Raw genomic sequence first — 27,306 nt, 5'->3', positions numbered from 1 at the left:
ATCGAACTCCTAGTTTTCCTTATTAATTTATGAATATATGTATATTTAATTTCAATTTTATCCATTTCTATTTAGATTTTTAGGATGTCTATCTTGGTATTTAAATGAAAATTTTGGGTTTTTTTCTAATTTTTTTTTAAATTGTAAGCCAAATTTGGTGATGCATTTTTTTTCTTTCTTTAACATAAACATTTATAGATATAAATTTCCTCTAAATACTACTTTGGCTACATCCTACAAATTTTGGTATTTTTTATTGCCATTATATTTAATGACATTATTGTCTTTTGGCACACTCATTATTATAGCATTAAATTGTCTAGTTTTTGATTAATTTTGGGGGAATGGGTGAGGCAATTGGAGGTAAGTGACTTGCCCAAGGTCATATAGTTAGTAAGGCCAAATTTGAACTCAAGTTCTCCTGGACTTCAGGGCTAGTGCTCTATCCATTGTGCTATTTTGCTGTGCCTCTCTGAATAATGTTTAATCTAGTCTTCCAACAATTCTAGCATTGAATGCAATTTTATTGCATAATTGAGATATTTCACAATTTCTTCTGTTTTTCTTCTGTTTGACTTTGCTTTGTTGTTTGTTTATTTTTTAATATATCATAGAGTCATTAGCTTCACTGGATCAATTTTAATTTTGAAAGTTATTTTCTTAATTTTTTTTTGTGTTTCATTTACTATGCTGTTCATTTTCTTTTCATATTATTTCCACTGCTGTCATTCCTTTCCTCATTTTTCCCTACCACTTTCCTATGGTTTTTACTTATTTTTTTGCTTTTTCTTTAACTCTTTTAGCAATTCTTTTGAGACTTGAGTCCTGTGTACATTTTCTCTGAGGCTTTGCTTAGAGATGTTTTCAAATCATTGCTTTTTTCTGAGTCTCTATTGAGGTTCCCTATCACAACAGTAGCTTTTTATGATCAGATACTCTCTTCCCCCAATTTCCCCAGTTTTTTTTCTTGATTTTTTAAATGAATTTTATGCCAAAGTTGGGGTTAGAGAAGATGTCTGGCTTGAATTGCTATCTTTTATGAACTTCTGCTGTTTTCCTATATAAGGGGGAGGTGTCTAATTTTTTTTTTTTGATGTTTCCAGCACTGTTTGATCTATAGTGGGGCCTCTTTATTACCTTCCTCATCTGTGCTCTGCTCAATATACAGATAGAAACTTTTCTTATCTCTGTGATTATAATCTGGAACTGGGTAATGAATGCAGAATTTTCAAATGGCACCAAATCTTGATCACAGTGGTAATGGAAGGGTCCTCAGGGATTCTTTCTTATGATGTGTTCAGTTCTCCAGAACCAATAATCTTTAAGCTGTTTTCCTCCATTGCTACTGTCTGAGCCGGTACCAATTCTATCTTTCTGAGATGTGCTCTGATTTCCTTTCTGTCTTCCTAAGCTATTCTTGATCAGACAAAAATACTCTATATAATTATTTTTCTTGGTTTTCCCACTCAAAATTGTTTGGTGTATATATTTTAGGTTATAATGAAGGTGGTGTGTTGAGAGAGTTTGGCAAAAATGCTGCTTTTCTTGCTGCTGTTTTAGCTACGCCTCTTTTTTCATTTTCTCAATTCTTGTCCAGGGCCATTTTGATCACTATAATTAAAACAATTTTAAGTTTCTATTGTTGCTGTTCTTCCCATTTGTATTCTTGTCATCATTGTGTATATTATTTTCCTAATTCAGTTTATTTCCATCTGCCTCAATGAATAAAAGTTTTCTCTTGCTTCTCTGAATTCTTGTTGGTTATTTTTAAGGTATAGTAATAAACCACTGTATTCATGAATATTCCATTCTATAGTTCATTACATTTAGTTATTAGACAATTGATGAATCCTTAAATTGTTCCATTATTTTCCCCTGCCACAAAAGTGCTATTATATTTAATTTTTGGTCTCTTTGAAGTTTTATGCTTAGCACTGAAATCTCTAAATAAAAGAATATGAATAATTTCATCATTTTATTTTCCTTTTTCTTTTTTTAGTTTCTGGAGCAGCTAGGTAGCACAGTGCTTAGAACACTAGGCCTGGAGTCAGGAAGACCTGAGTAACCTTGGGCAGATGATTTAATCCAGTTTGCCTCCGTTTCTTTATCTGGAAAATGAGCTGGAGAAGGAAATAACAAGCCTCTACAGTATCTTTGTAAAGAAAGTCCCAAATGGGGTCATAAAGAGTTGAATATGATTAAAATGACTGAACAACAAAATTATAGTTCCTAATTCCTTTCCAAAATGGTTAGCCCAATGTATAATTGTGATCACAATGCATTGTGCCTGCCTTTCTAGGGTCTAACTCAACTTTGACTGTTTTCATTTCTGTTATCTTAGCCAACTGGTTTAGTATTAAGTGAAACATCAAAATTGTTTTGGTTTACATTTCTCTTATTTTTACTGAACTGGATACAATTTTTATAAGGCTTTTAATGGAAAATTTTGACTTTGCTCAGATTAACCCTTGATCGTTTATCTTTTTAGAGATGATTCTTAGTTTTATTCATTTGTTTTAATTACCAATATATCTTAGATGTTTGACTCATTGGAGATATTTTAGGTAAAGATTTTACCTTCTCATCTCTCCATTTCAAACTGACTCTTTGAGAGGTCAAGAACTGAGATTGGCTTTCCTATCAAATGCATGTAATTCTCATGGACTTCATAAAGTGATGATGACAAGAGTTCAGTTTGTTTCACACATCACATTAGTTTAAATACTGGGAATTTATTTCCATTTAGTGAAAACTCTAGGGACGGTGGTACTGCCACAGAAATTATAATTACTGGCATTTATGGAGGACTTTAAAGTCTTCATAAGTAGCACATGTTTTACTTTGAGTCTCAAAATAGCCCTGGGATATTGATAGTGCATCTATTATTATGTCTCATGTATGTACAGGCAGCAGACACATCAAAGTGACTAGTTGGTGGATGAAGGGTTGACCCTGGAATTAGAAAGACCAGAGTTCAAATCTAGATTTAGTGCTTTTCTGTGTGACTCCTGGAGAGTTCACAACTTCTGTCTTTTTTGATTTCTTCATTTATAAAATTGATATAATAATAGCACCCAGCTTCTAAGGTTGTTGTGAGGACAAAGAGAAGTTATACAAATAAAGCATTTAGCAGATGTTTTTGCTTAATAGTACTTTATTTTTTCCAATTAAATGTAAAGATAGTTTTCAACATTCATTTTATAAGATTTTGAGTTTCCAAATTTTTCTCCGTTCCTTTCTTCTCTTCCCCTTTTTTTCCTTTGCTCAAATCAGTAAGCAAGTTGATATAGGTTATACATATAACAACATTTTCATATTAATCCTGTTGTGAAAGAAGAATAAGAACAAAAGATAAAATGTAATGTTCTGGTTAACTTTCTGGAGGTCTTGGGACCAGCCTTCCTTTCAGCAGATTAATCAGCACAAGAATAGCCAGGGATAAAGTCCAAATTCTTTATCACCTCCTTCACAGTCTGTCTCCTTCATTTAGGGCCTACCTAGCTTTCTGGAGGGCCTCCCTGGAATGGAGGCTGAATGGAAAAATGGAAGCTGAGTGGTTTCAGGGGAGGAAGCAGGAGAGCCACCACGACGATCTCTGTCTTGAAGCCTCCCTCTGGCTGAGTTTGTCCCCAGTTTATACACTCTATTACAATTACATCATTACAATATACTGAGTATATAAAACAATCATTATATCACTAGAGAACCATTATTTGTTGTAAGATTAATTCAATCATACTGAACTAGAGAACTATTAATCACCATGCTAAGCTAGATAACCATTGTCTTATCAATTCCACTGAGTTAACACCTTCTTTAAATCAATCATACTGAACCTTAAGTATATTTCTCCAAAATTCTTGCCCTTTAGAGTAAAAACCAGGAGAAACAAACAAACAAACAAAGAAGTGAGGACACTATGCTTCTATTTGCATTCAGACTCCATAGATCTGTCTCTGGAAGTAGATAGTATTTTTCCATCACAAGTCTTTTGGAATTGTCTTAGGTCAGTGAGAAGAGCTAATCCTGTCATAGCTGATGATTGGACAATGTTGTTAGTGCATACAATGTTTTTCTGATTCTGCTCACTTTACTAAGCATCAGTTCATATAAATCTTTTTTTCTGAAATCCACCTGCTCTCATTTCTTATAGTGCCATGGTATTCCATCACATTCACATACCACAACTTGTTCAGTCATGCCAAAATTGATGGGCATCCCCTCATTTTCCACTTCTGTGCCACCATAAAAAGAACTGCAATACATATTTTTGTATTGTGAGTCCTTTTCCATTTTTCAAGATCTCTTTGGATGCAGATGCAGTAACAATATTGCTGGATGAAAGGGTTTGTACAGTTTTATAAACCTTTGATCATAGTTATAAATTGCTCTCTAGAATGGTTGCATCAGCTCACAACTTCGGCATGTCCCAGTTTTCACACATCCCCTCCAACATTGACCATTTTCTTATTCTTTCATAGTAGCCACTCTGATAGGTAGCACTCCATAATTGTTTTAATTTGCACTTCTCTAATCAATAGTGGTTTAGAGCATTTTTTCATATGACTACAGATAGATTTAATTTCTTCACTGAAACTGCCTCCTTGTTCCTATCCTTTGTTCATTTGTCGATTGGGAAGAACTATTCTTATAAATTTGACTCAGTTCGCTATAGATTTTTAGAAATCCCTTTTATCAAAAATATTGGCCATAAAAATCATTCCTCATCTTTCTGCTTTCTTTCTAATCTTGGTTGTTTTTGTTTTATTTGTTCATTTAAGAAATTTTGTAATAGAAATTATTCATTTTGCATTTCTTAATTTTCCTTAATTTTTGTTTGGTCATAAATTCCTCCCTTTTCATAGATCTGATTGATAAGCTATCTCTTGTTCTCCTAATTTGCTTATAGTAGCAAATTTATTTTTTATTATTATTATCAATTTTAAGTATCAACCTTTATGTCTAAATTGGGAAGCTATTTCAATTTTATCTTTACAAAGGATGTAAGATGCTAGTCTATGCCTTATTTCTATGATACTATTTTCCAGTTTTCCCAGAAATTTTTGTCAAATAGTAAGTTCTTATTCCAGAAGTTGGAGTATTTGGGCTTATCAAACAATAGATTAATATAGTTATTTACTAATGTGTTTTATGTACCTAACCTATTATACTGCTCCACCACTCTATTTCTTAGCCAAAACCAAATCCTTTTAATGATTGCTGATATAATATAGTTTTAGTTCTGGAAAGGCTAGGCCATCTTCCTTTGCATTTTTTTCATTAATTCCCTTGACCTTTTGTTCTTACAGATGAATTGTGTTATTATTTTTCCTAGCTCTATAAAATATTTTTGGTAGTTTGATTGGTATGGCACTGACTAACTAGATTACAGTGGTATCTTGGAACTCCTATGCTTTGAAACTCATTGAATTTGGGATTCAATGCATTTCAATGAGAAAAAATGCTTCAACACCTACTGCTTGCTGGCACTGGTTGCACTTTAGGGAAGTAAAGTTGACCAGGCCTACTGTTCAGGTCCTACTGCCACTGCTGTTGCCCTGAGCCTGGCCAGCTCCTGGCCAGCTCCTCCCCAGCAAAGGCTGTGGTGCACAAGACTGTCAGAGTGGAGCCCACAAAGCTAAGGTTTTGTGTTTTGGTGGGCAGGTCATGGGACAATTCTTGCAGGATGATGTGGTTGCAAAATATAGTCTTCCTGCTCCCAAAACAGTGGTATTAGAAGGGCTCAGACTGTCTGGTGTGCTCAGCAGGAGGAGAAGCAGAAGGAGCAGGAGCAGTGGGAGCTCAGGAGCAGATGGCAGAGGAGGAGTCTGGGCAATGCTGAGACACAGACAGTGGTTTGGACCCTCGGGGCAGAGAATGGGGACCATAGCTTGGACCTCCACATGCAGCCCTTTCCTGCCTAGGGAAGCTTGGACTGTGGGGTGGGAGGAGAATATAAACTGAGTTGGCTTAAGAAGGGAGGAACCTGGGTAGGCTGGGCTGGGCTAGATGGGCTCATTTCTCTCTAGCTGGAAGCTCCACTTGCTCTTTGGGTAGATAGAAATGGTTATGCAGTAAACTGGAGATATACTCCTTATGGGAAAAGTTCCTTTGAAATCATCATTTTTGTCACTAGTGCCTTTTGTAACCAATTAATGAGTACTGAGGTACCCCTGCAATTTAGAGAGAATTGTCATTTTTATTATATTAGCTTATTCTACCTAAGAAAAATCGATATTTTCCCAGTTGTTTACATCTAAGTTTATTCGTGTGAAAAGTGTTTTGTAGTTTTGGTTATATAGTTCCTGGGTGTGTCTTGGCAACTAGACTCTCAAATATTGTATATTATAGTATAATTATTTCAAATGGAATTTTTCTTTTGATCCTTTGCTTTTGATCTCTTGCTGCTGAGTTTTGTTGGTATAGAAATGCTGATCATTTATGTGGGTTTATTTTATAACCTGCAACTTTGATAAAGTTATTATTATTTCAAGTGGTTTTTAGTTTTTTTTTTTTTCCTTGAGGAAATTGGGATTAAGTAATTTGCCCAGGATCACACAACTAGGAAGTGATAAGTGACTGAGGCCACATTTGAACTCAGGTCCTCCTGACTTCAGGGCTGGTGCTCTATCCACTGTACCACCTTGCTACCTCTAGTTGATTCTTTAGGATTCTCTAAATATACTATCATATCATTTTCAGAATGGCATTTTTGTTTCCTCGTTGCTGATTCTAATTCCTTCAGTTTCTTTTTCTTCTCTATTTTGCTTAACATTTCTAGTACAATTTTGAATAATAATGATGTTAAAGGATTTCCTTGTTTCATCCCTGATTTCATTAGGAAGGCTTCTAACTTATTCTCATTATATATAATGGTTGCTGATGATTTTACATAGTTGTTAGTTATCTTTTTAAGGAAAACTCCATTTATTCCTATGTTCTCTAGTATTTTTTTAACAGGTTTAGATACTGTAGTTTGTTAAAAGCTTTTTTTTTTTCTGCCTCTATTGACATAATCATATGTTTCTGTTAGTTTTGTTATTCTTGAGGTTAATTATCCTGATAGTTTTCCTAATATTGAACCAGCCCTCATTCTTGGCATAAATCTTACATGGTCATAGTGTTTTATCCTGGTGATAAACCTCTTTGCTAATATTTTATGTAAAATTTTTGCATCAGCATTCATTGTGAAAATTAATTTATAATTTTCTTTCTCTGTCTTGGCCCTTCTTGGTTTTTGAATGTTAGCAACATTTGTGTCATAACCAAATTTTGTCAAGTTTTCTTCTTTGCCTATTTTCCAAATATTTTATTTAGTTTTTAAAATAATTGTTATTTAAATAGTGAAATTCATATGTAAATCCTCCAGCCCTGGAGACTTTTTTCTTAGAAAGTTCTTTGATGATTTGTTCATTTCTCCCTCCCCTAGAATGGCACTATTTAAGTATTTTATTTCCTTTTCTATTAATCTGGGCAATTTATATTTTCCCAAATAATCATATACTTCAATTGACATACTTTTGGAAATAATATCTCCAAATTATTGCTTTGATTTTCTTTTCATTAGTAATGAATTACCCTTATCATTTTTGATATTGGTAATTTGATTTTCTCATTTTTTCTTTTAAATCAAATTAATCAAAGGTTTATTTTTTTTCATAAAACCAACTCTCAGTTTTATTTATTAGTTCTATGGTTTTCTTCTTTTAATTTTATTAGCCTCTCCTTTGATTTTTAGAATTTCTAATTTGCTATTTAACTTGGAATTTTTAATTTGTTCTTTTTCTAGCTTTTTTAGTTGCATATCCAATCCATTGGTTGTAAATATAAGCATTTAGAAATATAAAAGTTTTCCTAAGGACTGCTTTGGCTATATCCCGTAACTGTTCTCTCATTATTGTCATTACTGTCATTCTTTGCTTTTTCTATGATTTATTTTGATTAACAAGTATGTTAAACTGTGACATTATTCTAAGTGCCCAATTATAATTTTTAAGGATTTATTTTCTTCAGTGAGTCTTTGTATCTCTGTTTCCATTTGTCCAATTCTACTTTGAAAGAAGTTGTTTTCTTCAGTGTAATTGCCCCTCCTCCTTGGCCAATTCCATTTTTTAAGGATTTGTTTTCTCACTCAATTTTTGTGCTTCCTTTCCCGAGGTGTTGACTCTCTCACATATTTTTTCTTTTAGCTCTCATACTTGTTTTTTTAAAATTCTTTTTGAGCTCTTCCAAGAGGACTTACTTCAAATTCCCCTTTGAGGTTTCGCACGTAGGCATTTTGCCATTGGTGCCCTCTTCTAGATTGGTGTTTTCATCTTTCCTATTGCCATAGTAGCTTGCTCTGGTCAGGGCTCTTTTCCATTCCCTACTCATTTTTAGCCTATTTCATGACTTGTAAAGTGGAGCCCTTCTCCTAGGACAGAACACACTCTCTCCGGAGTTTCTTTTGCTGGCAACCGGGGGTTTGACCACTGGCTTTCTGCGTCAGGGCCTGAGGTGCTGGTGACTTCCCCACTGTACTGCGCTGGCCTGATCTAGTCATACTATCATGCCAGAGGTTCTTTCTGCATTGGGCTGGAGGCTCACAGGTGCTCTATGCCTCTAACTTGCTGGGCCAGGAGTGATTGCCCTTAGTGGCTGCTCTGTGCTGTGGCTAAGAATGGTCCATGGACTTACCCAGACATCACTCGTGTTCCTCTTTAACCAAATAAGACAGACTTTTCCTGAAATTCAAGTTGGCTTAAGCTAGAAAATTGTTTCATTTCTTCTTTTTGTAGCTTCTGTGGCTCCATAATCCATTTACAGATTTGCTGAATTTTATTTCCAAGGGAAACTGGGGAGAATTCAGGCAACTCCTGTTTTTCCCCCCACCATCTTGGCTCTACCCTATGTCTTGAATTTCAAAAATATAAAAACAAGGAAAATAAGCCAGTGAGCTTGACTGAGATATAAGGCTTTAATACAAAGGTGAACTTCCTAATAACTAATGTGTTCCATAACTAGAATGAGCTGTCTTGAAGATTCCTTCTCACTAGTCAGTTGGTCAATAAACATTTGTTAAACACATACTATGTTCCAGGCACTGTGCCAAAGTCTTTTCCAAATGCGGAATTCAAAGGTTCTGTCACTCCAGAATCCATTTAAAGACTTTATTTAATATTTCTGAGAGAAACTGAGGAGAGCTCAGGAAACTTCCTGGTTTTTCTGCTCCATCTTGGCTTTGCCTCCCTGTTTTAGAAATTTTAAAGCTATATATAAAAATTTTGTCTATAAATTATGAGGAAGGTAAGATTTGTGAAAGTTAAAAACATATATGGTCACATAGCCATGCTATGTCAGGGGCACAATTTTAATCCAAGTCTTGAATTTAAGTTTAAGTGAATAAATACACAAACTAAACTATATATCTATATCTCTCTATATATGTATGAATACATATATAGTTTAGTGTATATGTATGTGTATGTATGTGTATGCATACATGAAGAAATGAATAAACTAAACAGAGACACAGAGACACACAGAGAGACAGAGAGACAAAGAGAAAGAGAGAGAGACAGAGACAGAAAGACACAGAGACAGAGAGACAAAGAGATAGAGACAGAGAGAGACAGAGATAGAAAGACACAGAGACACACAGAGACAGAGACAAAGAGAAAGAGAGAGACAGAGAGAGAGAGAGACAGAGACAGAAAGACACAGAGACACACAAAGACAGAAATACAAAGAAAAAGTGAGAGAGAGAGAGAGAGAGAGAGAGAGAGAGAGAGAGAGAGAGAGAGAGAAAGAGAGAGAATGAATATCTGTAACTAGTTCCTAGGAAGCTTTTAGGGAAATTTTTTTCTTCATCCATAATCCAGGATGCTGATTAGAGGTTCTTGTTGCAGGAAAATCCCAATACCTGCCATCTCTGAACCTGGCAATTGTGGGGGCTGATTGTTTCACTATAGAGACAACAGGTTTTGTGGGCATCTGAGAGAGGTTGTTTAAGTCAGCCAGAGCTCACACTTCCCTGATGCTGCTCTCCCTTCACCCCTGTGGGTAAGAGAGTATTGTCATTATCTTCCTTTTTATGGCTGAAAAAATTGAGTCTCGGCGTCTGTTCCCGATGCAGGGCCTATTTATTGGCCAGATTCCCTACTGCTGGGTTGATGCGGAGCCTGTGTGCCAAGAGCGGAGACTCCTCCTCAGCCGTCTTCCTCCTGAAAGGGCAGTTTCAGGGCTGGGCTGGCACTAAAGTTTGTGACAGATTGCCAGCTGCAGACAAATGAGCCATTTCTTGGTTCAGTTCCCTTGACCTACAGTGCCTGCAATAGCAGCCTTGACAGCTAACAGTTACCAGGCATGAAATTGGACCTGTGTGGCTGCTCTCAGGTGGGGGAAGGGGGGCTCACAGAGGGCACTGGGGAGAGGGGAACCTTTCCCTGCCTGCCAGCCTCACTGGGATGTTCTAGGACTTCTGCCAGCCACCCCTTCACCTCTGAATAATCCTAATGATGGATTGGATTCCACAAGCTCCAAGGCTTCTTCCAGCCTGTGATTTGACCCCATACAGATATATACTCCCCAGAGCCACTCAGTGACAAGAGTCCTCCAACTCTTTGATTATTAGGAGCCTGACACCTGGAAAAGAGGCAGTGTGTGTGTGTGTGTGTGTGTGTGTGTGTGTGTGTGTGTGTGTGTGTATCCCAGCAAAAGTTTCTCTTCCTTCTGACAACCCAGATGTCACTCCACAAAGTCTGACCTGATCTACCTGGCTGTTAATACTCTCACCAGGCACATCCTGCCTCTAACACCTTGTATTACCAGGTCCTTAGACCGCTGTGTTCCTTGAAATCACTCACATGGGTTCCAATTTCATTTCCGTGAACTCCAATCATACTATTTTCTCTTTCCATCTTTCTCTCTGCCTCCCATCTCCAAACTCTGATTTATTCTTAGCCTCACCTCCATTCTTTCCATCCCTATTTCTCCTCCCCAAGTTCCCTATCCCATACACTGCCTACACTCTTCTCCCTTCTCCTTTTTGATGCCTTAGTGAACCAATTCACCAATACAGTGCCTTCTACCTTTCAATTTCTTGCACTGACCTGTCAATTTTCATGTCTTGCCAATACTCCTCCCATCTACCTGCTTTGTGCTTAGTCATTGATGTTAAACAAAATTGGAGAAAATCACACAACTGGGTTCATTGGATCTACTACAAAAGTACATTACATAATCTCAACTGAATCCTCACTATAGCAAGGTGATTTTTTTCACACACCCCTAAAGTACTAACCATCCCACTTACCACAATACCTCTTCCAAACCTTCTCATCCATCCTTAGACCTTTCCTGGCTCCTTTCTCGCCTCTTCCTCCTCCCTGAGAATCTGGATTTATATTTCATTGAACATATATCTCTCCTCTCTTCCTTTTCCTCTCATATCACTTAAATGTCTACTCTCATAATCTTTTCATTCAAACCACATATATGTGATCCTATATCCTTTTATTTTATTTATTTATTTTATTTTTTTAGCAAATGGTCCTCACTTTTCTCTGTTTTATCTGTAATCTCCCTCTTTTGTGGTCATTCTCTTCAAAATCCTATTTGAGATTTATGTGGCAGAGATACTAGAAGGGTTGGCAATTTCCTTCTCCAGCTCATTTTATAGTGAGGAACTGAGGCAAACAGGGTTAAGAGACTTGCCTAGCATCACACAGCTGAGAAGTGTCTGAGGACACCCTGAATTTAGGTCTTCTTGACTCCTGGCCTGTCCATCCACTGAGCCATCCAGCTGCCTCTCATTAGTCCCTACACCTGTGTCTCCCCATGCTCAAAGAATAAGCCAACAAATAAACAGAAAAAACAAACTAATCTTAGCTGTTATCTTCTTCACCCCTTGCAGCTAAGTCCTGAGAAGGCTATCCAGAATAGGTACCTCACCTTTTCCTTTCACTAATCCTGAGTCTCCAAAGCCTCACTTTTGACCTCAACATTTGACTGAAAGGTCTCCCTCCCAAGTCATCGATGTTCTCACTAATGCAATAGCTTCTTTTTTGTCTTCACAGCTCTTGACCTCTCTACAGCTTTTGAAACTATAGATCATTTCTCCAGTCTTTTTTGTCTTTAGGTTTAGTAATCTCCTGCTTCTCCTCCTACCTACCTGACCAATCCTTAAGTCTCGTTGCTGAATCTTCAGTCAGATCTTTCGTGCTAACCATAGACATCTCTCAGGACTCCCTCCAAAGTCCCTTTTCACTTTATATTCATTCTTTTATGAATCTCGCTAGCTTCCATGGGTTCAGTGCTCAATGTACAGTATTCTCAAGTTGATACATCTAGCCCTGGTGGCCCTTTGAAGCAACAGTCCCAAATTACTAAATATATTTTGGGCATCTTAAACGAAATGACCTGTAGATATCTCTTTTGAGGCTAATTTTTTGTTCATCTTGAACTTAAATACAAGATTTTTCATGGACGCAGCAGGACATAAGAGAAAATTTGATTTGGAACAACAAATGTTCATTTCAAGAAAATCTATATAATAAATATTTCACATTATTTTCAAAGCTACCCACTTTTTTTGGCTTCCTCCTGGGTTTTCTCTTCTGCACGCTTTTATTTTTTTCTCCCTCTCTCCCCTCATCTACCTTAAAGAAAGCTACAATTAAATGTGTATGTGTGTGTATATATATAATTCACATACATAAAAATATACATACATACACACATGTGTAATATACATAAATATTTATAAACATACACATATTTATACATACAGATATGTAACTCTCATACATATCTGTAAGATTATATTATATTATAATATTATATATTATTTCTACTCTGGAAGGAGGATAGCATTTTCCTTTATAAATCCAGGTTTTTCCATGTTTTTTTTTCCTAAATAATTTTCTACACACAGAAGTATTCCAAATCTCATCTTATCTGAGAGATTTTCTATGAAAGTTTTGCCCCCCAATTTTCTGTTTTTCTTCTATTCTTGGCCACATTGGTTTTATTTATGCAAAAAAATTTAATGTAAAATTATCAAAATTATACATTTTACATTTCAACAATGCTCTTGATTTATAATTTAAGGTCTATTGCTATGGAGTCATCTCCCTTTACATATTCTTCCCCTAATTTTTTAGAAATTCGTGACCTTTTGTTCTTTCAAATGAACTCTGTTATTATTTTTCTAGCTCATTAAATAATTTTCTACCAATTTAATCTAAATGACATTGAAAAGGATAGTTAGGCTAAATTGTCATTTTCAATTATTTCATCTTTACTTACTCATGAGCAATAAATATAATTCCAATTACTTAAATCTGACTTTATATAGAAAAGTGTTTTATATTTATGTTCATGTAGTTCTTGTAGTTCTATTTTGGCAGGCATACTCTTATATACTCTCTGGTTACTTTGATTGGTCCAAAGCAATATGGAATAATATTGATGACATACAGTGTATTTTCCCATTTTTCTCTTTTAATTAATCTATTTTGCTTTTAACTTTGTCTAAGATCATTATTACTATCCTTTTTTTACATAACAAATTCTACTCTATTCCTTTATTTTATCTCTGTATTATTTTTATTGTTTCCTAAAAACAACATATTTGTGAATTGAAAATTTTAATCTATTCTATTTCATGGGAATTTGGGACTAATTAAAAGGGAATCCATCTTTGTTTCTATATTTCCAACTCTGGGACAAACTGTGTGTCTATCTGTGCCATCTGTTCCGGATATATGTTGATAGATAAGTACTGCAAGTTGATCATGTACTTGTATGTTGTAACCGTTTGAACTTTCCTGTATGGATGATCAGGTCAGCTATTTAAAATGGCTATGGGCAAGGAGGTAAGGCTATGTTTTAAGTTTTACTACTGACAATTTAATATTACCTTTAACCAGGGATACATGGAAGACCTCATCACCCACGATGAATTCCCCTCCAACTTGGACGCTAAGCTGGATCTCTTCCATCAAAGTGGCCTCCAGAATGGTAGGACCAATTCATAGCTCTACCACTGCTCTCTTAATCTGCTTATCTTTTTGTATTCCCTCTAATTGTGACTATTTCTATCTTGCCTCATTATTATCCATTTTCTTTTGTTCAGGTGAGAGCCATGACTTTTTGGTTATAATATGAAACTGTTTGCTCAGTGTGAGCTTGTAGCCTATGCAAGCCTTTTTATGCTTTTCATATTTAGCATTCATTGGCTTCTTCCATCTTGAAAGTCTGAAGCTGATTTTTGTAAAGTGAAGTGTAAGATTTATGTATATGGTTAAAATTCTAGTTTTGTTTTTATTCCCCTAATCCACATTTCTGGGTTTGAGCCAGGTAATAATGTAGCTGGTTTGATTAGTCCTTTATAATGTACTTGGAGTAGGCAATGCTATGCCCCTTCATTCATACTTTAGCATTATTTCCATTGTGATTCTGAGTCTTTTGTTCTTCTAAAGAATTTTGTTTTCATTTTGTCTATTTATATCAAATGTCTCCCAGGCCTTTTGATTGGCAAATCAAATATATAAATTAATCTAAGAAGCAATATTTTATTATATTGAGGTGACCCAGCATGAAATATGAATTTTTCTCTATTTAATCCTTTATTTGTGTTAAAACATATTTAGTATCAGTATTTATAAAATGCTAATGCTAGTTCTAATAACTTACATAGTACTGGAAAGTACAGAAAAAAAAACTTTACAAATATTATCTCATTTGATTTTCACAACCAACTTGGGAAATGGGTATCTTTGTTATCCCCTTCATTTCTCACCAGGCCACACTCTGGACGCCTCTATCATGTTCATGGCTTTCTTCTCCCCACTGCTTTCAACTTCCCTTTATGTGTTATCTTCTCCCAGTAGAATACAAACTCACTGAGGGCAGAGACTCCTTACTTTTTTGCTTTGATTTGTATTCATATGTGCTAAGTATTTAAGTAATGCTTGTTGATTCACAACCAAGAAAAGACTTGTGCAGGTGGCACTGCCTCCTCCCTGTTGTCCACTGGTCTCATCCCTGTCACTTGTCCATTGGAACCTATTCCTCCTCTGACCCTATTGTTTCTAACAATAGCTTCTATAAAATGCCTTTCTGCCTCTATTAGCTTTTCATGTCAGCTTTAGTCCTCTGGACACTCACTGTTCTAATGGTTGCTGTCCCTGATTTTGTATTCCCTTTCTTACCCAAAGCTAAGATGAATGTGGAGTTCTTTGCATATCTGCATTACTCTCTACAGACATCTGCCCCTTGGCTACTCATCAGATTTGTTTCTTTTTATGTCTTTAGAAATTGATTCTTGAGTGTCTTCCATTTCTCTAAAGGTGATTTCTAGGTATAATTTCAATCCACACAATCCTGTCTATTCTTTCTTAAAACCCTTTGAAACTGACTTTCCTCATATCTAGAGTATGTGTAAGAAGATGGATGGATTTTCTCTTCTTCTCAATCATAGACTTTGAGGGGAGTGGCCATTTGTTCCCATGACTCTCATATTTTCTAACATAGCAGTCAGTTTCTCCCCATTAATGAAAATTAGATCCAGAAGAGAATTTCCCTCTTTTGAATCTCCACCTTTTGAAGGAAAAAAAATGCATAATAAGACAGTAAATCAAGAAATTATGTACTGATCTAGTTTTTTCTTAGACTAAATTCAAAGAGCTTTCTGGATAACTGAAGTTTCCAACCACTGCTATCTTTTGCCTTTGTGCTGGGAGTATTAAATTTGCTAAGCTCCTCATCTATTTTGGTTTTTCTACTCATATGTAAAATATATATTTTCACGATGCTATGCTCCACCTAATTATTGGGTTTCCTCATATGGGTATAGCTTCTAAATATACTTTACTACCAGTTTTCTTCCCCCCCATGTTGTCTCAAAAGTTCTACCTATCCAGAGCTATAAGCTAGTAATATCCTACAATTCTCAGTGATATCTAAGAGGTCTAACTTGCCTGCTTATTTTGGAATCTCCGTTCATCTTATTGGGTGTCTATATATCATTTTGGGAATTTGTGTTTGTCCATTTTAAATCATGGGTTGTAATTAGCTCTTTTCTTGACTTTTGTCTGTTTTTTTTTCCCCTGCCATATTTTCTCTTACATTATGTCCACCCACATATTTATCTAACTTGCTAGATATTTTTTAAAAATCTCATTTCCAACTCATTCTATTTCAGTTGAAAGTTTTTTTGATTATTTTTAAAAATTCTGACTATACACATTTTTGGTTCACTTTTTCTCTATCCTTGACCTGGGAACCTGTCCTTGTTATATTTTAAACTTTCTGGGAGAAAAGAGCATTGTGAAGAGAAAGGTGCTATAAAATCAAGTTTCCAGTTCTCTCCAATTTTCCAAGGAGCAGAAGGAAGACAACATACACATACTAGCTCTGGGACTTTATGCCCAGCATATATAGATTGAGAGCAGTGGAGAGATCTCCTTCTTTATCCAGATCCATTGTGGTGTAAAAACATACTTGGCTCAATAGAGCAAACGTAAGGCTGTCTAAGGATTTGATAGTTCTCTGAAGTCCGTGAAAAAAGTCCTATGAGAGGTCATGAGCCCTGAGCTTTGCTTCTGGCTCTGTCATTATTGCAAGCTAATCTTGTGCTTGTTAATGCACCAGCTCTTTAAGTCCACCATTCAAAGAAGTCCCTAAGTCCCATGGTCCTCCCCTTTTCCAAAGAGAGATATCAAACCATCTCCAAACCAACTCTCACCAAGGGCATAGGTTCTTTGTTAGCACATTTCCCTTGAATAAAAAACAGTTAAGTAGTGCCCTCACACCCACAGATCTTGCAAAATTTAGAGTTCTATTCTCATAGCCAGCAGAGGGGGCAGAGGATACCAACACTAACATGATAGTTCCCATGATGCCCAGCATGAAAAGTATGTCAGAGAGAAGCAAACAAGGACTTTGTGAAGCCATGGGGTGGTAAGGAGGACATGGTATTACTGACTGAAGGTAAAAGGGAGGTTTTCTCAAGGACAACCATTAGTGGTTGGGGTCTTGGAGTTGCACTTGAAAAAGTGAGGAGAAACTAAACAAGTAAAAAGGAGTGGTGGTGGACATATCAGAGTTGGGAGAGATTGTGAGGAAACCATGAAGATAGGGAAGCAGAGAGTAGTCATGGGGAATAGGGAGTCATTCACCTTGATCGGATCCTAGAATACATGAAGGTACATAATAAGAGGTAAATTTGGACAGGGAGTGTTGCCAGCCCCTAGAAGGTATACATTGGCAATATAAAGAGGATGGACTTTATTTGGTTTTCAGTGGGAAGCCATTGATGATGTAGGAACAGAGGAATGATATGATCAGATCTATACATGAAGATTAATGGCTAGGCAAAGTGAAGGATGAATTACTGGCCAGAAGGGAGGTGCAACAAACAAAAAGAGGCCATTGTAATGTCACAACCAATTTAAATGTTTCTGCTTATAGTCACTGTCAAGAGTTCATATTTGACTGTAGTGGAATAAAGTGGGGGCGTTCTATATACAGGCAGCTAAGTAAATATAAGATAATTTGAGGAGGTGACAAAAGCTAAATGGGAGCATTGCGCTTGTTCAGGTAGATAGTATTAATACCTGAATGAAGGAAGAAGCAGAGGAAATAGAGAGAAGGGGGTAGACAAAGGATGTTCTTCTGAGAAAACAATTGGAACTGTTGACAACAGCCTGTGTGTGGACTAGTAAAGTAAAATATAACTAGAAGTTTTGAATGTAGATGACAGGATGGATGGTGGGGCCACAGGCAATGATGGCTCAGAAGAAGGAAGAGGTTTTGGCAGAAACGACATTAACTTGGATTTGGCCATGTTGAGTTTAAGATGTCAGTGGGACGAATGGATGGTGATGTCATATTGGCTATTGGTTACATGAGACTGGAGCTCAGAAATGAAGCTAAGGTGGAGAAGAGGTATGTTAATCATATTCCCTGGGTTGAAAAAAAGCTGATTGAAATCCCAAGATATGAGCTCCATAAGCTATCCGGATCACTAGGCTCTCAGTTGCCTATATCCCTAACTTAGATGGCAGAGTCTGAGGAGGACCAACCTGCTTTGCTGAATACCTGACACAGAGCCTCCCATAATCCTTGAGTACTGTGGCTTTGATGTGGATGATACCCAACATCTCGCCTCCTGTGATCACATCTCTTGGCCTGTATCTGAGCCTCCCATTTGAATTTCCTCTTGACCCTAATTAAACTTTCTCTGGGCTGCTGCACTCGCTCATCCTTTGCCTCATCTTTCAGTTTTAGAAATAATGTGCTCATGTTTCCTTGCTAAATACCAATTAAATCCACAGATCTCTGCAGCTCCAGGATGTAAAAGAACCCAACTGCACATGTCTGTGATTCAGGGAGCTCAGAATGCAGTCCCTGACAAACAGGCTTGTTTCCCCTCATGCATATGCATTGATTTAAGTGGTTCTCTGTATCAGTCATCTGACATTTAATATACCATAATTGTATTATTAAATCAGAATGTGTATTTGCAATTCTGAAAGCACAGCTGAACTTTAGAGAGGCAAAGTCAAACCTTCTCTACCTTCAGTCCTTTCCATCTTTCTCACTTTCTCTAGATTGCCTTTGTGCTGCTCCTCTAAACTCTCCTATCTCCTTTCCTGTTTTCTACACTTAACCACCTTTCATGCTTGCTTTTTTACCTCCTACTTCACCATCTCCCTTTCTGTGTCATCTTCCCTCTATGCTTTCAGAGTTCACAAGATTAAGAAAAAGCAAACTCTAAAGCTAGAAGGAGCCTAAGAAACCATGTAATCCAAGCTGTACCAAAAGCAGAGTCCCCTTATGAAGTTCTTCCATGTGGCCATCATCTTTCTTTTGTTTAGCGATCTCCAGGTACAGGGAAGCCATCAACTCTCAAAGTGACTGCAGTAATCAGGATCATTTACCCTTGAACTCCAAGCAAAACAAGACTTTCTACAGTGTGTACTTCAATTCCACACTTAGGGGCCAAGAAGAAGTCTATTTTCTCTCCACTCCCCTGGTCACTCTTTCAAATACTTGATCATTGTTTTTCAAGTGGAGGTAGTTCAGTAATAATTTTTTAAAGTCCCAACATATGCTTGTTAATGAATCTTTGTTCTTGGAGAGCAGAGCCTAAAAGAAGAGAGCTGGAACTATAGAAGGAGAGCAAAGTGTGCAAGTGAAATCCCAGACTATAGAGCTGCTAGGGACTTTTGAGAGTATTTATTCCAAATTATTTTAGAGAAGAGACAATTGAGGCTGAGGGGGGGGAAGCTAAATGCTCAAAGTGGTACAGAGAGGAAGCAGCAGAACTGGACATTTTCTGATTCCATATCTAGTGATTCCTCTCTTCACTCTTCCATGTTTCCTCTAATAGGTAACATGAGGGCAGTATTTCACCTCAGAGGCTCCCTTGCCCATATTGCTGCCCCATAGAGAGGTCAGAAAGTAAATATCTATTTAGTAACTGTAGGGAATGATGCTGTATAATTCTCAGGTATATTTCAGAAGCTCAAGAATAAATCACTTGGAAACATCATCAATTCTGTGTTTTCTACAAGAGGAAAGGAAGTTGGATCAAGCACAATATGCCAGAATTCCAAATTAACATATTATGGTTCTGTAACCATTAATTATTTACTAAAAGAGTGCCTGAGGATCACCTGAGGGTTTCTCCTTTTTCCTGGCATTTTACTAATGAAAAAACTTAGATGGTCTCTCACTGGAAGCTAAGGGTTTCAAATTCACCTGGAATTGGCTGATCTCATGTCAACAGAATTGTTGTAGTACATGATATCGATACTGAAATAAATGTGTGGTTTCTTCCAGTCAGAAACTCTCAACATGGCAGAATTCAGAGCCCTTACATATATGTTCATCCTGTATGAATCTCATAGGGCCTTAATGGAGGAGCTATTCATGGTACTGACACAAAGCCTACTTTAAATATCTGTGAATGGATTCTAGTGCTGTTCTAGAAGGGCTGTTCACTTGCATTTTATTCTCACTAAGCATCCATCACCAAGCTGCATTTTCAGGTCACATATATCTTTGATGATGGATTTCCTTTTTATCATTCCATGTATGTCACCATTGGTTATATATTTTAGTGAGTCCACATCTGTTATGTATCACCCATACTTTTGATTCTGGGAGGTCATAATGTCCCAACTTTCCACAGAGGGTTTCTGATTAGTACACGACTAGGTCAAAGATTTATGATTTTTCTAACAATTCTATGTTTGTAAGTAGAAACCTATCTATAACTAGCAGATAATAGATACCTCACATCGACAGAGTCAGTGACTTGCTCATGGTGATAGACCTATCAAGAATCAAATACCAAATCTGTCTAGTCCTCTACTGTATCACCACATCTCCCAGTTAGGCAGAACTTACATTGGTGAAGGAGCCATGATTTTGTGGGTATGAGGAACTCTTTCCACCAATATATGCTGCATGCAATCTGTCTATGACTTTGGAGCTGAGTTCTAAGAAACTGCCCGAGGCATATGGCAGTCAAGTTTCTTTCCCAAAGTCACATAAGCCCAATGCTTCTTTCACTATGATGTTGTCTGTCTTTAAGATGGTAAAATATTAAATAATTCATAGGAACCCATCATGGACAGAAGAACCATATGGAGAAATTTATCTGTGTGCATATTTAGCCAACTCCATAACCAGAGCACGCTTCTCGGCCTGCCTTGGGACAGGAAAAGTCAACTTTTGCCCCTATAGTATTCTCAGGATTGGAATGGAAGATTACTTTCCCATCAATAATTGAAGGAAGGGAAAGTACATGTAGCACAGGATTAATGTTTATGAAGGCATCAACTCTTCTTTGAGCCCAGGCATACCATACTGATAGTATAATTGCAGTGAGTTCTCCCAAGGTTGGGTTATGTAAGGAGTTAAAAAAGGGGAAGAATAATTTCAGACTCATCAAGTACTAGATGAAATACTGACAAGACTCCACAGTCCAATAGGAGTCCGGGCTCTCATCCACCAGATATAGCCTAGTAAAGGGAAGGGAACTGGGAGAAATTTCATTTCTAGATACAAAATTCTGAATAATATCTTCCACCAAGTACCTCAGTCGAAAAAGGAAGTCAGAAAGAAAAGAACAGCTAGGTGCATACAAGACACATTCAGATTAAAATGAAGGCAATGAGAGAAAGGCATTAGCAGCTGGTGGGAGGCACACTAGTGAAGGCCCTCGGGGAAAGTGGGATTTGTGCTGAGAATTAAACAAGTTAGAAAAGTCGAGAGATAGATATGGGAAGGCAGAAAATTCTAAGAGGTGAGGCACAGAGATGGAAGCTGGAAGGCTTCTTCAAAGATCAGTGTCATTGGATCACAGAGTATATAGAGGGCAGTGAAATGTAAGACTAGTCAGGTAGGAAGAAGTCAAATTTTGAATGACTTTACCAAACAAGATTTTCTACTTGATTCTGGAGAGCACAGGGAGCTACTGGAAGTTATGGAGCAAGGTGATAACATGGGCAAACTTGAGCTTCGAAAAATGGAAGATGAACAAGATCATCTCTTAGTGATATTAAGGTTGGATTGGAGAGGGTAAAGTTCTCACATTGACATTATCACATATCTAAGAGGACATGAGAAAGCTAATCTAGAGCAAAACTTCTTAAACTATGGATTGTGATCCTATATAAAATGGCATAACAATGTGGGAGTCACAAAAATCTTGGTTTATTATCAGTGAATGATTATTTGCCTATTTTGTATACCTATAACTTGGGTTTGCATAATAATTTCTTGGTCAACAAGAGGTTATGAGTGGAAAAAGTGTAAGTAGTCCTGTTCTAGAGGGCAGTTGCAGAGGAAAGTGTTGAGGTTCTTAACATATATGGAGTGTAAGAGACATGTAAAAAAAAACTCACAACAACCTTAAATTAAAATTAAAAGAGGTTCATAAATGATTAGGTATGATGAATGAGGAGAGAGAAGAATATATAATGAGAGAAAAAAAGGTGAGATAAGGAAGGATCTTTTGGGAGGAAGGGGCATAATAATGATTTCAAAGGACCCATGATGAAACTTGCTACCATGGGTCATGTGCTCAAAACATGGAATGAGACACATATGTGTATGTGTATAAATGTGTGTTGATACACATGTATATGGTATATGATAATGTCTATGTGAGATTTGTTTTACTAGGATATAGATATTTATGTAAAGAATTTGTTTTTCTCTTCCAATGGAAATTGAATGTGAGAGTTAAGGAAAATTAATTTTTTTCTCATTGAAAAATGTTTATTTTAAAATACATACCTATTGAGAAATTTTTACAGCAAATTTTCTCTGATAAAAGTCTAGTTTCTTAAATATGCAGGGAGATGAGCCACATTTATTAAAAAAAAATAAGAGCCATTCTCCAATAGACAAATAGTCAAAGGATATGAACAGAGAGATTTCAGAAAAGGAAATTAAATCTATCAGTTGTCATGTGAAAAAATGCTCTGAATCACTATTGATTAGAGAAATGCAAATTTAAAAAGCTCTGTGATACCTTATCAGATTAATGAATATGACAGAAAAGGAAAATGACAAGTGTTGGAAGGGATGTGGAAAAATTGGGACACTAATGCACTGTTGGTGAAGTGAATCAGTTTAACCATTATGAAGAACAATTTGAAATTTTGTCCAATGCACTATAACATTGTGCGTACTTTTTTACTCAGCTATATTACTACTAGGTCTATATCCCAAAGAGATCAAAGAAGGGTGGGGGAACTTATTTGTTAATATGTATGTTTGTATATATATATATATATATATATATATATATATACATATATATGTGTGTGTGTGTGTATACATATATATACATACATATATGTGTGTGTGTGTGTGTATCAGCTTTTTTATGCTAGCAAAGAACTGGACATTGAAAAGATATCTATCAACTGGGGAAAGGCTAAACAATTTGTAGTAGAAGATTGTGATGGGATATTAAGTATAAGAAATTTATTTTTGAATATTTTGTTATTTTTCCAATTGTATTTTAAAATAATTTAAAATTTTTTTTAAATTTGAGTTTTTATTTTTAAAATATATAGAGGATTAACTCAAATTTATAAGAATTCAAGCTATTCTTCAATTGATAAATGTCAAAGGATATGAACAGGCAATTTTCAGATGAAGAAATTAAAGTCATCAATAGTTACATGAAAAAATGTTCTAAATGACTATTGATCAGATAAATACAAATTAAGACAACTCTGAGGTACCATGACACACCTCTCAGATTAGCTAAGATGACAGAAAAAGATAATATGGAGAGGATGTGGAAAAACGAGCACTAATCCATTGCTGATGGAATTGTGAACTGACCCAACTATTGTGAAACTATGCCCAAAAGCTTATCAAACTGTGCATACCCTTTGATCCAGCAGTGTCTCTAGTGGGCCTGTATCCCAAAGAAATCATAAAAAGGAAAAGGACACATATGTGCAAAAATCTTTGTGACATCCCTTTCTGTAGGGACAAGGAACTGGAAGTGGATGCCCATCAGTTGGAGAATGGCTGAATGAGGATATATGTATGTTGTGGAATATTATTGTTCTATAAGAAACGATTAGCAGGATAATTTCAGAAAGGCCTGGAGAGACTTACAGGCACTGAGGCTGAGTGAAATGAGCAGGACCAGGAGATCATTGGACATAGCAGCAAGATTACGCAATGATCAATTCTGATGGATGTGGCTCTTTTCAACAATGAACTGATTCAGGCTAATTCAAATAGACTTGTGATGAAGAGAGCCATCTCCACTCAGAGAAAGGACTGTGGGGACTGAGTGTGGATCACAACATAGTATTTTTACTTTTTTGTTGTTTGCTTGCATTTGTTTTCTCATTTTTGTTCTTTTTTGATCAGATTTTTCTTGTGCAGAATAATTGTGGAACTATATATATATATATATATAGAAGAATTGCATATGTTTAACCTATATTGGATTACCTGTCATCTAGGGGAAGGAGAAAAAAAATTGGAACATAAAGTTTTGAAAGGGTGAATATTAAAAACTATCTATGCATGAGTTTTGAAAATAAAAAAAAGCTTTTAAAAAGAGAACAAAAAAATTTGAGTTTGAAATTCATTTCTTCCTTTCCCTTCCCTCCTCCCATCCTTGGAGAGTAAGACATTTAATATAGATTATACATGTGCAATCCTATAAAACATATTTATATATTAATCAAGTTGTAAAATAAAACACAGGCAAAAATAATTTCTACAAAAGAAAATAAAGTAAAAATAATATGTTTTAATCAGCAGTCAGGCTCCATCAGTTCTTTCTCTAGAGGTGGATAGGATCTTCTATCACGAGCTTTTGGAATTGTCTTGGATCCTTGTCATTTCAGAGAAGTTAATTCATAATTACCAGGTTTTGAATCCAAAATCATTGAGTAGGATGAATTCAGAAAAAACCTAAGATGACTGCTTTTATGAAATGATATGAAGTAAACTATGTGGAATCAGGAGAACATTGTATAGAGTAAAAGCAGTATTGTAACCATGATCAAATGTGAAAGATTTAGCTATTCTGAACAATACAATGATTCAAGGCAATTCCAAAGAACTGTGGGGAAAACTGTTATTCCACCTTCAAAGACAAAAGAGACGAACTCTGAATGCAGATTGAAGCATATTTTGGTTTTAGTTTTATGCTCTTTTTGTAGCATGATTAGTGTGGAAATATATCTTATGTGATTTCACAGGTATAGTGAGTATTATCTTGCTTGTCTTTTCAACAGGTAGGGAAGGAACTGGAGGGGACTGGAGAAAATTTGGAATTAAGATTTTAGAAAACAATGTTAAAAATAAGAAATCATATAAGATGTTTTTTTTATAAGGAAAGTAGGAATTAATTATAATTCAGGAGAGATTTGAGCTAGCTGTATATGGATAATCAATCACTGATCACCAAGGAAGGGAGTATAAAGAGAGAAGAGAAACCACACCATAGCATCGGGTCCAATCTCCAAACATCACAGAACTTTATCATGGAAAAGGTTTAACCCAACTCCTTATTTTACAGATAGGGAAACTGAGAACCATAGAAGAGAAGTTACATCCAAATTTACTAAATAGGCGGGAAATAAGTGAACCAGGTCTTCTGCTCCTATTTTGGTTTTTTTTTTCTCCTGTTTGTAGGTTGTTCCGTTAGCCAGTTGGCCCAGGATGCTCTCATAGACCAGTGGTCAGCTAATGAGTCCATTTTCTTGGGAAGTCCATCCTCTCAATTCGTAGACTATTGTCCTCCCTTTGTATAAACTCAAGTGTTCTCCCAAGGGGCAAGAGTAAAGTAGGGACTGCCTGCCTAGTGTTTCCCAAACCTCACAAGAGACCTGCTAGAACAGCCATGGGGGATCAAAAGCACAGTAACGGGAAGTGTTCAGCAGTTGGTCTTCCAATGGTGACTCTGAAGGAATCACTTGATCTCTGTCTGCCTAATTACATTTACTTCCCATGGTTTCTGGAACAATTAAATGAGATAAATATTGTAAAGCATTTAGTATAATGCCTGGTATACAGTAAGTGGTTAATGATTGTTTTTTGTCCTTCCTTAAAGTTCTGGGTTTAGAGTCAGGATGATTTGAGTTACTTACTAATTGTGTGACGAGGGACAGATCATTTAATCTCTATTTACCTCAGTTTTCTCACCTGTAATATGGGTATCATAATAACGGCATCTGCCTCTTAAGGTTGTTGTAAGGATCAAATGAAATGATGCTGTAAAAGGTATTGAGAATAATACCTGGCACACAGCTGATCCTTTATAAGTCCTTATTCTCTTTCCCTTCTCTTTCTATTGAATAGGACATGAAAGGGCTAACAATGTGGGTAGCAAAGTCCAGTGTATTCAAATATTGAAACCCTTGCAAGGAGGGGATGGGGAAACACTGATGGATGCTCTTCCTCTTCTGCTAATCTTCAATGGAAAGGGAACTGATGCAAGAAGTTCTCAAATACTGACTCTGCAATGGATTATTTCTTTGGTGAACTTGGCCATCATTTCCCTCCATGCTTGCTCCTCAGCTTCTCCATCTTTAAACTGGGGAGATGGACTCTATGACCCCCACACACACCTAAACTCTGTAATCTTCCTTCAATCATTCTGTGCAGAAGGAGACATTGGCCCAGAGCAGGGAAGGAACTTGCCTTAGCTCTGCCTGCCATGTGCTAGAGACAACATGGCGGAGTGAGGAGAGTACTGGATTTGGAGGCAAGGCCCTTGGTTTTGAGACCCCCTCTCACCAAGCTGAGCAGGTTACTGCTCCCGACATCAGTCAGGCGTCCACGTCCACTGTACCCTCCGGTCAAAACTGGAACTTCCCAATCTGTCTTCTAGTCCACGCAGCAAATGTTACCTTATCACAGAAGCTCAGAGACCGGCTCATCCCATCGATCTTCCTTAGGTACCGTTGAGTAATCCATTTACCATCATATGAATGTGAGCCGAGTGAAGGCTAATGGACAAGAAATCACGGGACATCAGAATAGCTGAGAAATCAAAACTGCCATAACCCCGAGGGCAAGCCTTAAAAACACCCTTTGTGAACAGGAACAAGCTGCAGCCCATGACTTGTGATGAATTGGGTCCACTAAGTGGTTGGAAGGCATTAGCTGAAGAACAAAAGGCTGACATGGACGGGGTCTGTCCAGCTATATTCACAATAGCCAGGAACATGCTGTCCTGGGGGTCCAGGTAAGGACAAGAGATAGGGTCCCAGACTATTGAGTCCATCACTTCCCAGGCAGGAGACTGAGGTTTGAAGGGAGCATCTGATCCAATACAACATGCATTCGGTAAGCGCCAAATGGCCAAGGGGCTGTTGGGTGGATGGTGGCTCGGAGGTAAAACAAAAAGCAGTCTCTCTTTTTAATGATTTCATATTCTTTTGTAAGTTGATGAGGATGGCCCCCATGTTTTCGGGAAGGAGACAGTGAAAATAGCCAGCTTCACAAGGAAAGACCCCAATGGGTGGTGGGATCCATGTTAGGGTGGGAGAAAGGGAAGTTAGGGAAGGGAAAAAGGGGGAGACTATAAGAGGGGAGAGGTGAGGAGGGAGAATATTCCAAATATGAGGTACCTCCTTTGCAAAAACCCAAAGCTGGGGGATAGAAAGTCAAGTTTAGCTAGAATAGGAATTGAGGATAAGAGAATATTTTGAAGGAAAACATTCCCAGAAAGATACCCTGGGGTCAGATTGTGAGGGAGTTTATTTGGCAATCTGAGATAGTTATGTGCGAAGCCAGAGGTAATACAGAACCGCTGAC

General features: G+C 36.8%; 1 long non-coding RNA gene across 1 annotated transcript in view; it reads left to right on the top strand.

The window, feature by feature from the left end:
* Positions 1–27,306, top strand: part of LOC127547280 (uncharacterized) — a 126,460-nt gene that overhangs the window by 75,277 nt on the left and 23,877 nt on the right. Inside the window, exon 2 of the long non-coding RNA XR_007950146.1 lies at positions 13,911–14,001. This is a non-coding gene — a long non-coding RNA (uncharacterized LOC127547280). The remainder of the gene's footprint in view (positions 1–13,910; positions 14,002–27,306) is intronic.

This window comes from Antechinus flavipes, chromosome 2 (genome assembly GCF_016432865.1).
Source record: "Antechinus flavipes isolate AdamAnt ecotype Samford, QLD, Australia chromosome 2, AdamAnt_v2, whole genome shotgun sequence".
Classification (NCBI taxonomy): domain Eukaryota; kingdom Metazoa; phylum Chordata; class Mammalia; order Dasyuromorphia; family Dasyuridae; genus Antechinus; species Antechinus flavipes.
Note: the sequence above shows the minus strand (reverse complement) of the source record. Positions and strands in the feature narration are given on the sequence as shown.